The sequence below is a fragment of the Canis lupus genome, chromosome 7, assembly GCF_003254725.2.
Source record: "Canis lupus dingo isolate Sandy chromosome 7, ASM325472v2, whole genome shotgun sequence".
NCBI lineage: Eukaryota > Metazoa > Chordata > Mammalia > Carnivora > Canidae > Canis > Canis lupus.
The window spans coordinates 16,653,614-16,670,451 of NC_064249.1; the positions used below are offsets into that span (position 1 = coordinate 16,653,614).

At 42.4% G+C, this 16,838-nt stretch overlaps 1 long non-coding RNA gene across 1 annotated transcript in view; it reads left to right on the forward strand.

Moving 5' to 3' along the window:
- Nucleotides 1–15,905, forward strand: part of LOC112648238 (uncharacterized) — a 28,140-nt gene extending 12,235 nt beyond the window's left edge. Inside the window, exon 3 of the long non-coding RNA XR_003128847.2 lies at nucleotides 15,743–15,905. This is a non-coding gene — a long non-coding RNA (uncharacterized LOC112648238). The remainder of the gene's footprint in view (nucleotides 1–15,742) is intronic.
- The last annotated feature ends 933 nt before the right edge of the window (nucleotides 15,906–16,838 follow it).

Below are 16,838 nucleotides of genomic sequence, written 5' to 3' on the forward strand. Positions count from 1 at the left end.
CATTGGCTCAAGGGTGGGCCGGGGCATTCTGCAGCAAGGCTAGCCCTCCTAACTCATTAAAAGCTTAAATAGCTCAAACTGAAAATGTTTCCTCAACGCTGTGACCTTAGAAGTTTCTAGAAAAGTAAATAAATGTCAAAATGAAGACAAAACCAGCCAGAACTTAAAAAAAAAAAAAAAAAATCTGAGATTTTTGGCATTTGGAACCCCTGGCGTCACATCCCATGTTGTTCTTTTGTCAGCAGTGGTGCTAGAGTCTCCCAAGGAGCTCAGCTCCGAGCACATTTCAGCTGAAGGGAGCTGGGGCTGCAGTGTGTCCATCCCCTTCGTCTTGGCCCTGGGCCCAGGTAACTTCTTGGGTCCCCCGGGGCCACCCAAGTAGTCCCAGAAATCTCCTATGGCTCTGGCTGGGGCATCTTGATAGAAAGGCAGGCAAGGGAGCCAATGGCCCCTGCTTGGTGGGGTCAGGACTTGGTGACCTCTAGCTTTCCAGAGCTCACTTGAGAGACTACAAATAAAGGACAGTGAGGTCATCTGCCACCGTCACGTGGAGAACAAGCTCTTGAACAACCAGATTTTCTCTGCCTGGGAAGAAGCAGATAAACCTTCGCTCCCCAGGGCTTTCATTTTAATTCTGGAAAAACCTGTGTTGTCTCTGGATGCTCCCAAGGAGCTGTTTTCCAGCTTTGAGCAGAGAATCCTCCGACAACCGCTCACTCTGGATTCTGCTTCTGGGATCTCTCTGGCAACCTAGGTGCCAGCCGGAAGACCCAGAAACCCAGCAGGGCCCTGCTGACCGGGCCTGAGGCAGGGCACCCAACAGTCTACAGACAGGAAGTGTCATTTTGCAGAGGGCTCCCCTCATGCCCCCCAAGGCAGAGTTCTGAGGAATAACAAATGTGTTTCGTTGACCATGAAGTAGCTTTAAAAATCAGATGCTTTCTGCTCAATTCTAGGAAAATGATTAAAACAAATTGGCTCTCTGCTATTGTCATTTGATATTGTCAAATATCCATAGTTTAAATTTAGCATTTCAGGGTCCAGCAGTTCCTTTTCATTTTGTTCAGGAAAAAGTCACAATGCTGTATCTCAGAACTCACTGTCTTCTACGTTATGATCATTTTCTGGGGCACCTGAGTGGCTCAGCGGTTGAGCATCTGTCTTCGGCTCAGGTCGTGTTCCCCGGGGTCCTGGGATCGAGTCCCACATCGGGCTTCCCACGGGGAGTCTGCTTCTCCCTCTGCCTGTGTCTCTGCCTCTCTCTGTGTCTCTCGTGAATAGATAAGTAAAATCTTTAAAAAAAAAATCATTTTCTTACCAGTCTTCATACTAGCTGTCTTACCTGAGAAAAGGAAAAGGAGAACTGAAACCCAGGGTTGATGTCAAGCTTAATTAAGTTGTCCTCACATAATTACAAAGCCCCCAGTCTGCATACTCTGGGGCCCCTCGACCCCCCCCCACAAACAAAGACTAGGTCAAGATCCTTGCCCTAAAAACACATGCAGTTGGAGATAGTATGAAGAGCTGGGGTAAGACGGTCAGGACCAACACCAGGCATAGGAAAATAAGCTCCACGTTGTGTGGGCCAGACACCATTTCTAGAAGATGAAAAGGACTTATGCTTAAATTCTTAGGACTTTGAACATATATATTCAAATTAATTCTGCCTTCCTCCCACATTAAAGTGTTCCAGCAGATTGGCTGTTCCAATGCACCATCTTCGGTGAACCCAAGGGATTCCTTTTTCTTTTTTGGCTGTCTTTCAGCCACCTGGCTTTCGATAGGACTTTCAGAGCTTCTTACCATGTGTGAAACTACAACACCTGTCAAGACCTTAAACCACTCTTCTGGGCCCAGTTTGCTAAATCTGGAGCCAGAATTTGATTGGTTATCATTATTGCTCTTGCTTTAGAAACTATTTCCCAACCATTTAAGCACCCAAGTTGGGGTTTCTGCACTTCAGCTGATTACTCCATGCTTCCGTTCACCAAGCGCCCAGTAGGAGAGCTAAAACCATAGCATCTTAGATTCATTTGATCTCTGGGAACTTAAAAAAAAAAAAAAAAAACCAACCCACCTGTTACCTTTAGCCAACCGATCCCAGGGTTCAGCTCATAGAACTTAACCATGCATGCCTGGCACGAACAAGAGGGGCATTTCTTTCCCCTTCTGAGAGAGGCCAGAGTTAGGCTGCAAGTGGAGAGGGGAGGGAGAGAAGTGGTCCAGGCATCTGGGGAGTGGATCCAGGCCCCAGGAAGCCTTTGTTCATTGCATCTCTTTTTTGCTTGCCTGTAGCAGGCCATCAGGTGGCAGTGGTTAAAACAAACCGGACCTCCTCTCCCTCACCCAGCCCCTGGGTATCTGCTGAGTCACATTCAGGGGTGAGGAAGTACAAATGGCTGTGAAATGAGCTTCATCATGTGGTTTTCTTTTCCTAATTTGGGAAACAAATTAGGGCAGGCTTGGGCACAGGGGCCTGGGAAACAGTTTTCTTTCTTGGCAAAGGTAGAGGGGAAATCTCGTACCTCCTATTTTCCCATTTCAGTGTCTGAGCTGACACTCTGGATGAAAATCTCCAGATGACAAGAGCTGAGCCATAACTTTCTCTCTCTCTCTCTTTCTCTTTTTCTTGGCTATCCCAGTTAGGTCACATATGTGATTTCTAGGCTTGGAAAATGTATCTTTGTGATAAGAGTGATGCAGAACACAAGCAAAAACATCCACTCCAGAGAATTGTGCTTTTGTGGCAAATGTGCATTTTCCCACTAATACAGATATGCAAAAAAAAAAAAAAAAAAAAAGTCTCCATTTTCTTTCCAACTCTTTATTTTTAGTTCTCTTTTTCTTCTGGTGGCAGAAAACAGTCTTACTCAGTTCCAAGCATACTCAGACACTTCAGATTTAAACCCACTCATGTTCCCTTACTCTGAAATTCCCAAAGTTTTCTGGGGGGTGGGGGGGACTGTTGTTTTCTCCCTTTGAAGCTAACTATTTCTGAAAGACCGTGGCTTCAATGCCTCTCCCATGAGTCCCCATCCAGCCTGGCTCTCTCCCTTGTTTATCTTCTCAGGAGTAGGGAGGAGGCAGCAGGGAAGAGGGTGGTTGGAAGAAGGGGGTTGGAGGGTGCAGGAGACTGGCTTGTCTAACATTCTCCATCCCTCCATTTACATTTCAGTGTTGTATAGGAGGACTCTTTTTGAATTTAAAAGCCAACAATCTGTGCTCTCTTCTCTGGTTCCACCGTGATAAGCCTCCTATGGGATCAATGGCAGGATCTTGTTTCTCCACAGAAATGGGGGAAAGGTCACTAAATGAAAGGGAGGGTGAGGAGAGGAATCATCCAATAATACTTCACAATATTACATCACCACATGTTGTTATTATGCAGACGCTCTTTCTCTGTTACTCCATCTCTTGTACTATTGACTGTTAACAATGGATGCACCATTGTTGAACAAAGGGCTTGGGGCCAACACTAGCAGCTCACTTGGTACAGGCTGGAACCCAGGGCAGGATGTCCGCAGGTCCTTTGTTCTCTCAGCATCCTGGGAAGAGGTGTGCTTGGGCAGGGATGGGATGCACTGTGGGACTTGTCACCTCTGCCCTTTCCTTTCCCTTTTTTTTCTCTTTTATGATCCCTCCCTCCTTCCCTTCTCTCTTTTGAAGTATAATTTACATGTGGTAAAATGCACACAGGGACACCTGGGTCGCTCAGCGGTTGAGCATCTGTCTTTGGCTCAGTGCGTGATCCCAGGATCAGAGATTGAGTCCCACATCAGGCTCCTTGCAGGGAGCCTGCTTCTCCCTCTGCCTATGTCTCTTCCCCTCTCTCTCTCTCTCTGTCTTTTATGAATAAATAAATAAAATCTTTTTTTTTAAAAAGTAAAATACACACAGATTAAGTGTATAGCTCAGTGAATCATTACCTGTGTTATATACTCATGTCATTGCCACTAGAGAGCTACCTTTTCATGGGAGATCATGAGTGCAGTCTTTTTTAAATCTTTATTTTTTAAAAGATTTTATTCATTTATTCATGAGAGACACATAGAGAGAGGCAGAGACACAGGCAGGGGGAGAAGCAGGTTCCCTGTGGGGAGCCTGATGCGAGACTCCATCCCAGGACCCTGGGATCACATCCTGAGCCAAAGGCAGATGTTCAACCACTGAGCCACCCAGGCATCCCACGAGTTCAGTCTTCTAGCTAGGACAAATAGAGCCTGGATTTGCACACGAAATGGTCTGACTTTGGGGGCCAGCTGTTTATGGATGTTTCTGGCTTTTGAATCCCTCAGTTCCTCCCACCCCAGTTCAGATTGCTCCCAGGTCAGATAGGCTCTATCAAGGAACCTTCCCAACCCAGAGGTCCAGCAGGGTCCCCTCCATCAGCAGTTGTCCTCAGCCAAGTCTCGGATGGGAGTATGGGTAGGCGTATCAGTCACATGAATGTCTGCTCCAGACATTGTGGGGGCATCTCAGGGTCACCCTTCATGTGATGTGGGCTCAGCTACATGGGTGAGGCCCACACAGCCTTATTTCTTGGTCAAGTACTAGCACAGAGACACAAAGTAGAATCAGAATCAGAATCAGCTGAGAATTAATCTGAGGTTTCTTTTATTGCAGCCTTGGCCTTTGACAGAGGAGCTTTTTTTCCTCTACTGTTTTTTAGCTATTCCCATAATTAACAAGGTCTTGGATCCCCTCAAAAGGCTATAGACCAGTTCCTCCAGGGACTTTACTCTGACAAATACCATCAATTTTGGAGAAGTTGAAATTGGGACAACCTTTCTGAACAACATTTTGTAATACACTTGTAACACGCTTTGATTTAGCATTCTGCTTCTTAGAAACTCGTTCTGTTGAAATATGCAAATGTGCAAATATACTCCTTCCCATACACATATATATGCACACTGCAGCAATATTTATACCAGGTAAGAATTTTTTTTAAAAATTTACGTGACCACCAATAAGGGAATGATTAAATAGATTATGCCATGTGTGTATAGGAATCGAATGCTATAGATCCATATGTGCTGATATGAAAAGATGGCCAAACTACCCTGTTAAGTAAAACAACACAAAGCAAAACAAAAACCTCAAGAAGAGTTTTTTTCTCAAGAAGAGTTTGATATGTTTTTGATAAATTAATAAGAATGTGATATCAGCATACATATTGGAAAAAGGGATAAAAGTGTATAGCGTGGTATTAACATTGATAAGTTATCTCTGGGATGTGGGAAGAAAGCTAGGGAAATTTTATTTATAGTTCTGTATTTTGATATTGTTGGAATCTTACAATGAGCTTGTAATACTTTAAAAAATTTTTAATGTATATATTTTTTATTTTAAGTAAACTCCACACCACATATGGGGCTCAAACTCATAACCCCATGATTAAGAGTTGCATGCTCTCCTCCACCGACTAAGCCAGCCAGGTGTTCCAAGCTTGTATTATCTTTGAAATCAGAAAAACATAGTGTTTTTTGTTTTTTGTTTTTTGTTTTTTGTTTTGTTTTGTTTTTAAAGAGAAGAATTCTTGAAATTGATGGGAATATAGAGAATTTTTCCCATGAGTGCTTCCGGAAACTCTAGGTCAGGCTATCTATAGAGTGGGTCCCAAAAGGGAGGGAAATAGTAAAACCAGGGTGGAATGCAAAGCAGAAGTCTCTGCTAACTCAAGGAGGTCAGTAGGGGTGATAGGCAGCCATTGGCCCTCAATAAGCCAAACTTCCTAGTATTCACACCCTGTGTAATCCCCTCTCCTTGAATGTGGACTGGCCCTACTGCTTTTCTTCTAACGATGAGAATACAGCAAATGAAATAAGAAAGAAAATTAGGGGCACCCGGGTGGCTCAGTGGTTGAGTATCTGCCTTTGGCTCAGATCCTGATCCCAGGGTTCTGGGATCAAGTCCCTGCTGAGCAGGGAGCCTGCTTCTTCTTCTCCCTCTGTGCTTTCTCTCTCTCTCTCAAGTAAATAAATAGAATCTTTATTAAAGAGAAAAAGAACTAAAATAAAAGGAAAAATAAAAAGGTTAAAAATAAAATAAACCAGAAACACTTAAAAAAAAAAAAGAGAGAGAGAGATAGGGATGTTACTTCAAAAGTGATAGGATGTTACTTTCAAGATTAGGTAACAAAAGGCTGTGATTTCCATTTTACTAGCATTCTTTCACTTCCTCTCCCTCACTCTCTTTGATGAATCAGCTACCATGTTGTGAGAGGCCCCTGTGGCCAAGGGGGCAGTCTCTGGGCAACAGCCAGTGAGAAACTGAGGCCCTTAGTCTAATCAAAAAGTGATTCAGCCTTAGGTGAACCTTGAGATGAGTGTGGCTCCTGCCTCACACCTTGATCATAGCCCTGAAAGGTACCCTGGGCCAGAGGGTATCTGGCTAAGTTGTGCACAAATTCTTGACCCATAGCAACTGTGAGATGATAAATGTGGTTGTTTTTAGCCTCTGAGTTTTATGGTAATTTGTTATGAAGCAGTAGGTAAGTGATAGAGGAGGAAAAAGAATGTGATCTTCTAGTCACTTGGGGCAGAGGCTTTGGGGAACAGTCACTTGTTAATTAACTCCTATGAGAAGGTCACTTTTTGAGACTTTTACAAGAATTTCTGAATTTGGAAACCAAATATAATTTTAGGAGAAGTAGAGAAGCTTCAGGAACGAAGCTGCCGTCTTTATACAAATGTTCTACATACATCAAGTGTCTGAAAATATAAGAGTTAAACAGAGGTGTTTGTGGTAGCCAGTCTCCTAGAAGGCTTCCGGTCATCCATCTGCTGGTATTCATGTCTTTGTGTACTCCTACAATGAATCAGAGCTGACCTGTGTGACCAACAGAATACTGCACAGGTGACGTCTGTGACTTCCATAGTTAAGCCATAAAATTGCAGACTTGGAGAGTTTTCTCTGGTAGAAGCCAGCTGCCATGTCGTGGGGACACTCAAGAAACCCTATGGAGAGGCCCATGTGGGAAACTGAGGCTTCTTCCCAAGAGCCAGCAGAAACTTCTAGCCCTGTGAGGGAGCCACTTTGGAAGCAGATCTCCAGCCTCACATAAGCCTGCAGATGACTGTAGCCTCCACTGACCTCTGACTACAGCCTCATGAAAGACTCAAAGCAAAAGATACTCGGTAAACCGCCACCAAATTCCTGACCCACAGGAACTGTGAGAGGTCATAAATGATTCTCGTTGTTTGAAGCTACTATGTTTTAGAGTAGTTTGTTGTACAGCCCAAAGCAATACGTGGGAGACCTTTGGTGAGCCAAAACAGACACAGTGCCTGTTTTCATGGAGCAGATCATTTAGTCGTGATACAGATAACTAATAATCATATAAATAAATGTAAATTACCAGAGTGCCAAGTGTTACACAGGGAAAGGATTCTAGCTACTCTTGGCTATGAAGGGGACCTCGTTTAGATCAGAGAAGATTTGGAATGATTTTGGAACGATTTTCCCGAGGACGTACACTGAATGAGGAATTAGGTGACTGGGAAGGAGAGGGGAAGAGCATCCGGGCAGAGGAAGCAGTGTGTACAAAGGCCCTGTGCTGGTGCTGAGGGAGCATGGTGGAGGCACTGGAGAGGCCCCGGTGTCTAAGGCTCAGAGACTGAGGAGATGGGCCAATCCACACAGAGTTTTGTGGCCATGCTAGGGAGTTTGGATTTTATACTAAAAGCCATGGGAAGCATTTGAAGCCTTCTAAGGAGTAGAGAAATATATGATTTTGATTTTCAAATCTTTGACTGGAAAAAATCTGGCTGTGTAGAGATGGAATGGAAGGTGTCTGACACCCATTGAAGTCCGTTTCGGTAATTTAAGAACTATTCCCATCAAGGGCTGTGTTTGCAATTCCCAAGCACAGTCAGCCCTCTGAGTATGCTTTATTTTTTTTATTTTTATTTTTTTTTCTGAGTATGCTTTAAAAGGAGTAAGTTATATAGACATAATGCTTGGTTTCTCAGAGTCTACCTGCTAAAAAACAGAAACAAAAACAATGGTAGAGTCAAATAGGATGACATGCAGACATAGGAGATGGCTGGAAAATTGAGAAACAACTCCAATGAAGACAATTAATACAAAAAGGAAATAGAAATAATATTTCTTGAAAATCTAATATGCCAGACATTTGATATTTTCTATGGATATATGCCCCATAACAATTTCATGTAGATGACGTTGTTTCCACTCTACAGATGAATATACAGGCTCAGGAAGGTTAAGGCAACTTGACAAAGACCACTTTAAGGCAACTTGACAAAGAGCTTGTTGGGTCTGTTTGTTCCAAAGGAAAAGCTTGTTTTATTATGCAAGGCATCTACATCTCTTGTAAGACTCCACTTGTAGACCTTCATGTAGTGGAAAAAGTCTTATTTATAACCAGACACCTAAATTCCAGTTGATCACTATAGTGTTTATATTTCTCCAGGCAAAGTAATTCTCTGAGCTAGCCTCATTAAAATGGAGACAATAATACCTATAATCATTGATTCATTAATTCATCCAATCATCATTCAACAAAAGGTGCCACATTCTTCAATGAAATATCTGAGGGACCCAATTACATGCAAGTTTTATAAATTAACCAAAGATAAATAATCTATGGGCTCTGCCGTAGAAGAACCTATGCATGAAATAGATATTTATTAGTTTGTGAAAAAAAGAATCCCCGGTTTCTAAGAACTTGAGTTAGAATGAAAGTTTCCATATTAGTAAAATGTGGTCTACCCTACTCCTCACAGTTGATTGGTCCAGAGGTTGGTTCTTGGCTCAAGCTAGGCCAATCAGAATCCTTCTCTGGGACTTTGGAAGTGGAGCGTGAAAAAGAGAAGTCAGTTTTTGTCTGGGTGTCTGAACTTCAAGATGGAAAACTTAGAGGGTTTCTGATGGACATGTTTTGTCATGTCACTGGTAAAGGAGAAGAATCTGTTTGGTAATAAAATGAAGAGTGGAGCAGACCTTCAGAGAAACGCAGGTATGAGTTTTATGTGGTTGGCATGGTAAGTTAAACAGAACATTAATCAATATTATGTTGTGCAGCATTAAGGGGCACCATTTACACAGATTCCCTATGAATGGCTCCCCTTAGAACATGGCTATGTGGCATGAAGGGGAACCCCTGGAGTTGTGCTATGAGACTGTCCTACTTTTACTTGAGGATGAGGCTATAGATAAAGGTCAGGGCCAAATAACTCAGGTATTGAACATAATTGAGGTTATGTTCAACATAATCATGTTGTCATTCTACCCCTTTAAAAGCCCTGCAGACATCACTAATTATCATGGTCTGCCTTCCTGCTGGCACCCAACATGTCGTACTCAGCACAGCACTCCAGGGTCATCATCAAGCAGCATGTGCCTTGCATATATACTTCTTGACCCAACAGCTGTACCATGTCATTCATAAGTGGCTTTGTCTCAGCAGCAGATGTTTTCCCTCTGGCTAGAATCAACACTGGGAATTACATATAAGTTAAGGAAATCTTTTGCTTTTTATCTGAGAACCAAGAAAATTTGGAACTAGTACCCAATCACTTAGTGGTACAATGATATCAGTTAATTAACTTGACTTAATACCGAGAATGAACAAGATTCTGGAATGCTAATTGTGTGATTTCTGATATCATGCTGTTCCCTCTGCCTGGCGTTCCCCCTCTACTCCTGTCTATCTGGCAAACTCTTATGTAGCCTGCAAGACTGATGACAAGGTTATATTCTTGCAGCTTTTCCTAACATTTACTCTTGCAGAGGTAATTGTTCCCCATTTGATTTTCTACCTGACTTTATTCCTTTCTCTATTCTAGCTTGCTTCCTATAGAATTGCAGACTGTTTGTGGTATCAGTTCCCTAGAGTTTAGCTTCTGAAAGATAAGGATTGTATATGACATACTCTAAGTAGCCCCTGGTATGTAGATATTTGAGTGAATGAGACCGTGTGAAATATTCTGGGTAGTTTTAGCTGTATCTCTTCAGAAAAATACCCATAAGTCCTGAGAAAGGCAAGCAAGCTAGTCAATTAGAAGCTATGCGGGATTGCTGCATGAGGGCCTGTGAGGCGTGGCTGATTATATACCTGGGAGTTGGGAGGGGTTTGGGGATAGCGTACTTTCTAAGGAATTTTGGAAGCAAGGTTTCCAGGACCTTGAGGGGGCTAGATGTTGTTGGGAAAAAGTCACTTATTACCGTCTAATAAAACCTGAGTCATGAGACCCTTCAGATGTATATCGGTGGGCCATGTTCTTGGAGGATGATTGCCAACACGTATCTTGCGGGTTTATCTCTAAAGGGAAATTTCTAAAGGAATTTTAATATGTTAAAGTACACTTACAGGCTCTTGGGGGTTGAGCTAAGATTGCCTTTTGACCTTAGCAAAGTATGAACATTGAGGGAGTTGAGTCTGTAGAGGAAAGTCCCTTTGCCTGTTTCAAGGACTTGTCAATGTGCTGACCCAAGCTCCTGCCTTGCCCTCAGCTAGCCCTGTGTCCCCCCCATCAAACCCATAAAAGATAGATAAACTCAATTATATAAAAAGAAAATATGTTTTTCTTCACAGGAAAAGCCATCATAAAGTCAAAAGACAAAGTGCGAGAAAATATTTAAATTCCTATTACAAACAAAAGGCTTACGTGCCTGTTAGAAAGAGCTTCTACAAATTAACTAGAAAAAGATGATCAAGTGGGCAAAGAATTATGGAAGAGAAAAGTACAGGAAAGAAAACTGGCTCTTAAATACATGAAAAGATGCTCAATCCCACTTACATGAAGAGAAATGCAAATATATGTACGACACCATTTTTTTATTCTACAGATTTGCAAATATAAAAATGTATGATGGGGCACCTGAGTGGCTCAGTTCATTAAGCGCCTGACTCGTGATTTTTGGCTCAGGCCATGATCCCACGGTCCTGGGATTTCCCAGCTTTGGGCTCTGCTCAGTGGGGAGCCTGTTTGAGGATTCTCTCCCTCCGCCCCTCCTCTGCCTCACACACACACACACACACACACACACACACACACACACACATTCTCTCTCTCTCAAATAAATCTTAAAAAAAAAATGTTTGAAGACAAACAGGGAAGGTAAAGAGGGGAGAAAACAAGGATTCTCCTACACTGCCAGAGGAAATGTAATGGATAGGACTTCTAAAGAAGGCAATCTAGCCTCCAATATCTATCAAAGTTATAAATGCATACCCTTTTACCTAAAATTCCACTTTTAGAAATTATCTATAAATAGGCTTGACCATATGTGAAATGGCTTTTGGTGCTATTCATTGTAACATTTTTTTGTAATTGCAAAAGATCAGAACCTCCTAACCCAATAGGGAAATGGTTAGGTAAATTATGGTACCTGTATTTATAGAGTAGAATATTATGCAGTCACACACAAAAATAAGGAGATTCTTTATTGCTCATAGGAAATTATTGCCAAAATATACTGTAATGAAAAAGCAAGGCAAAGAATACTATGTATACTATGCTAGTATTTATGTAAACAAAGGAGTTAATATTATACAGGTATTTGCTTGTGACTACATATACTATATCTAGAAGGATTACAAGAATTTCATGATATTAGTTGATTATTAGAAGGGGATCTGAGATGGGAGGGAAATAACCATAGCACATCTTCTTTATTTTTTGAATGTTGAACCATATGAACAGATTACTTGTTTAAAAATAAAATGAGGGATCCCTGGGTGGCGCAGCGGTTTGGCGCCTGCCTTTGGCCCAGGGCGCGATCCTGGAGACCTGGGATCGAATCCCACATCAGGCTCCCTGCATGGAGCCTGCTTCTCCCTCTGCCTATGTCTCTGCCTCTCTCTCTCTCTCTGTGACTATCATAAATAAATTAAAAAAAATAAAATAAAATAAAATGAATAAAAAGATAAAATCATAGGTCAATGAGTACTCAGTCATCAAACCGAAGAAAATCTTAACCTAGAGGTACTCCTGCAATCTTGATTCAATTTTGGATAAATAAAAGGAAACACAATATTATTCGGTGATATTGTCCATTTATGGCATTCACTACCCTAAGAGTTGACTGTAGAAGATTCTAAATATAAATAGAGCCAAGAAAGGTGGTAAAATGATTTTTAACGATTTTTTTTTTTTTTGGTAGCATTGCTTGTAACATTGTTTTGTAGTTGCTTGTAATTGCAAAAGATCAGAAACCACCTTTCTTTCCTTATCTTTAAGGGACACAAAAAGTGTTGGGACATGTCTCTGACTTTAAAGGTGATGCCATAGAATAATGAAGGTTACAGGTAAACTCTCTTGATGCCACTGCCAGACAGACGTGAGCTGTAGTTCTGTCCCTCAGCCACTGCCTATGGTGACTTGAGAAGCCACACACTATAAAGTCCATGCGTGCTATCATGGCTCTAGTCTCTGCCTAAGGCTGATACATTCTCTGCCTAAATGTCCACGTTGAAGCCAACTGAACTTGCGATTGGATCTAGGCTCTTTGAATCCAAGGAGGATTACTTAATTCTTTGCATAGTTCTCCATTTGTGCTTGGAATATGTTCTATCCAGACACCCCAGGACCTGTGCATAGATCTCAGGATATTTTAGAGGACTCTGCTCAACCAATATGATGCAACCAATAGATATTCGGTGAGCATGGACTGTCAAGGGATTGTGGAGAATGAGTAAGACACAGCTGTGACTTCAGGAAGGTTGCACAGTCTGGTGGAAAGTTCAAGAGGGGATATCCTTCAGGGCATGAGCTAAATGCTGGGCTGAAAAATACGGGAATCTTAGAACGCCAGACCTTGGGATTCAGGTGAGTTGTATACCCTTCGATCTACCTTTTATGTATCCAGCCTTTAGGGGACTGTCTCCTAGAGAAGTAAGAGATGTAAACCAGACAATTTATGTTCATTAAGCATTCAAGTAACATAAAGGAAGGAAAACAAATGTGAGTGTGACAATGCTGTCTATCCCATGTGGCGCATGGTCGGCTCATCACGGTAGGGAAGTAGCACCATCTAGAGGCAGATGCTGCACTGTACCTCCAGGTCCCAGTCTGGTGCAAGAGGCACCCGCATTTTGGTGCACAGAACGTTTTTAAACCGGGGTTTTCACATATTCCATCCGTGATACGGGGCTGAGGTGGAGATGGGGCGGGGGAAAGGCCCACGGTGGGGCACGGATGGAAGCAACCTAACCTTGGTGTAGAGCATCCCTTTGTGAAATGTTCACAGCTAATTCGATTTCTTTTTTGGGCTCGCCTTCCTGTGTTCTTTTGTACGTTTGGTGTTTTGTTTTGTTTTTTGTTTTGTTTTTGTCTGTAAGGTGAAGTTATTTGCAAATCTAAAGAGAAAAAAATGTATTTAAAAAAACCTGTCTTGAGATTTTGGGTTATTTGCTCAATCTGAGCTCTCCAAAGCATTACCTATGGAAATAAAACCCGGCATTTTCTCAGTTTAGAAATCAGCCGTGTAAACATTTTGAGTAAGTTGGAGAACTGTGGAAGGGCATTACTTGAACTAATCTGCTCAAGTGTCACATATTCAATCAGTAGCAGTGAGTCTGAGTGTCAGGGCATGAGGAGATTGAGGCAGGAGCAGAGAGAGGAATGAGGGCTGGGCCAGAAGGCAGCCCTGCAGGGGCTGAAGAGGGAAAATCTTAGGGAAGGGAAAGCAGACAAGGAAAATGCAAGGGGCAAGGGGACAGGTAGACAAAAGCAGGTTAGAATTTATCCAGACCCATACAACCGCCTCCCCCCAATGTGTGGTGGTGGATGCACAAAGAACAGGGTCGAGCTGCTGTTGTCGGGGTCATACCTGGTGGGCAGTGCCTTGGTTCCTTGTCCTTATGGGTCTGTGATTTTGATTCTTTTTTTTTTTTTTTTTTTTAATTTTATTTATTTATGATAGTCACATAGAGAGAGAGAGAGAGAGAGGCAGAGACACAGGCAGAGGGAGAAGCAGGCCCCATGCACCAGGAGCCCGACGTGGGATTCGATCCCGAGTCTCCAGGATCACGCCCTGGGCCAAAGGCAGGCGCCAAACCGCTGCGCCACCCAGGGATCCCTGTGATTTTGATTCTGATATCCTCAAGCCAAGAGTTATCTCAGAGATGTCCCATTTCCCAGGATTTCTTCTGCAAAAACTCTTGATTCTCAACTAGCTTTGAAATCAGAATGAGGGCACTCCAAGATAATCGTCCGAGATAAGCTGCCAATTTGAGTACCTCCAAAATGGGGCACCCGGATGATAGTGGAGGAGACCAAAGTGATTCTTACGCAGTTAGGCAAATGATTTTTAGTTATGACCAAAAATCTGTTGAGCGTGGCTAATGAAATGAACGATTGAGGCTCTGGATCTTGCTAAATGGAATTATGACAAAACTAATTAAAAGAGAAATTTATTACTTAAAATACATCATCTGTGAAAACACAGAAAAGAGAGAGCTTGGTAAGACTATTGGATGAAGGTCGGGCGCCTGGGTGGCTCACTGGTTAAGTCACTGACTTTTTAGGTTCTACTCAGGTCTGATTTCAGGGCCATGAGATTGAACCCCGTGTTGCATTGGGCTCCGCACTGAGCTGGAGACTGCTTAAGATCCTCTCACTCCCTCTCCGTCACCACTCACTCTAGCCCTCCCCCCCCACACACAAAAAACTGTATAAAGAGCAAGATACAGAGAAATTACATGCTTTGAGAAACCCTCAGCCACTTTTCTCTTTTCTAGCAGAGTTAGGCATGTTATAGGTGTTGAACTCTAACCTCACTTTAAAAATCATCAAAAGGCAATTAAAACTCATAGTAAAGAAATAGCTATGTTCTGTGCACTGCTGAGTATGTCTTTTGTTGGTGTAGTACCTCTTCAAGTCTTCTTCCCTCAGCACCTGTCAACTTTCACCTCTCTGAAGGGCTCCCGAGTGGGTTTTACCTCTCAACAGTAGCCCCATGCATCTAGGGTTGAGAGTTCTAGAGAAAGCCCCAGTCCTCATCTGTCCTGGAAATACCTGTATTCCCAAGCACCAAACATGAGAAAAATTACGATGGAACCTTGGAGTCAGGCAGACAGGAGTTGGAATTCTGTTTCTGGCACCCTCAAACCATGTGATTTTATATATATTCTCTAAGCTTCAGTTAAGATTAAATATACAATGGGACGGGCACATAATAAGTACTCAATAAAGGGTGGCTTTTGTGTTTTAATCCACTTACTCAGAATCTTGCTTTGGGAATTAAAAGCTGTGCTACTACCATGTGCTGGGAGTTCTGTGCCTTTGGTTTCCTGCTTTTTGTGTTGTATCTATCTGGGTCAGGTTTCATATATTGTATAAAGCTCATGTAACTCGGTCTCATGGACCGAGGCAGGATTACTGATGTTTAACAGACTACTTTGAGATGAATACTCTAAATACAACTTACATTTTAAGAAATGATCAAAAATATTTTGAGGATAAAATTATCCATACCTGTTTTTTATGTTTTTTTTTTTTTTTTTAGATTTTATTTATTTATTCATGAGACACACAGAGAGAGGTAGAGACACAAGCAGGTTCCATGCAGGGAGCCCGACATGGGACTTGACCCCTGGTCTCCAGATCAGGCCCTGGATTGGAGGCAGTGCTAAACCACTGAGCCACCCGGGGTGCCCTATAAGTGAAGTTATTATTAACTTACTATTACTCTTCTATTATGTCCTTTATGATCCTTGGGAACACAGTAAATGTTTTTTAAAAAAATATTTGTTAATTTGTACCATTTACAGATTGACTGCACATATGTGTTACCGAGTTTCCTTGAGATATCATCACACTTCCTATCAAGTCTGTTACCTACATGGTGCAGTCACCTAATGACCAGAAAGGTATGTGTGCCATTTTCCCCCTTCAACAATGGCAAGAGTAAAACAAATGAAAATGGCTATAATGAAAAAGACCCACTGAGATTCCAGCAGAAGGGAATGGAAGGGAAAGAACTACTCTTGTACCAATCATCTGGACAACCCCTGCCCGGTCCTGGTCAGTATCGCCCGGGCTGACAGCCCAGATGAATCAGGGGAGCCAGTTGTTTGCAGCCGGCATCCATCCTGAGTCAGTCCTTCCAGGGTAATAACTGCTAAATATTTTTACTATCTCCCTGAGTGAAGCTGATAGGTTGGCAGATTCTGAACATAGCCATTTTAGGGTCTATAGAATATGAAACTCCAAGATTTTCCCTAACATGATAGTCGTAAAAGTGACATGAAGAAGGATTTTACACAGCAGTATTGCAATATCACTTTTGTTTTCACTTTAAAGTTTGTAAGGGGTTATGCTGTACCAACTGGATTACCTATTATTTACTTTCTCTTAACTCACAGCCCTCTGAATTGCCTGTTAAGTTTCTAGAGCTTTATTTACTTAAAAAAATTTTAGGGTAGCCCAGGGGGCTCAGCGGTTTAGCGCCGCCTTCAACCCAGGGCCTGATCCTGGAGGCCTAGGATCGAGTCCCACATCAGGTTCCCTGCATAGAGCCTGCTTCTCCCTCTCCCTTTCTCTTAAAAAAAAAAAAAAAAAAAAAGATTTTATATATTTATTCATGACAGACACACAGAGAAAGGCAGAGGGAGAGGTAGGCTCCTTGTGGGGAGCCCAATGTGGGACTCAATCCGGGGATCACAGGATCACAATCGCTGAGCCACCCAGGTGCCCCAATTTCTAGTTGTTTTTTTGTTTTTTTTAGTTTCTAGAGCTTTAAAGCAGGAAATCTAGTAGGGCCAGTGTGAAGACAAAAGAGGCTGCGGTGTGAGAAGGGGTGTAGAAGCCGGGAATAAATGACCACAGCTGCTAGGTTATTAGTTTAAGTCCTTGGGCAGTGATACT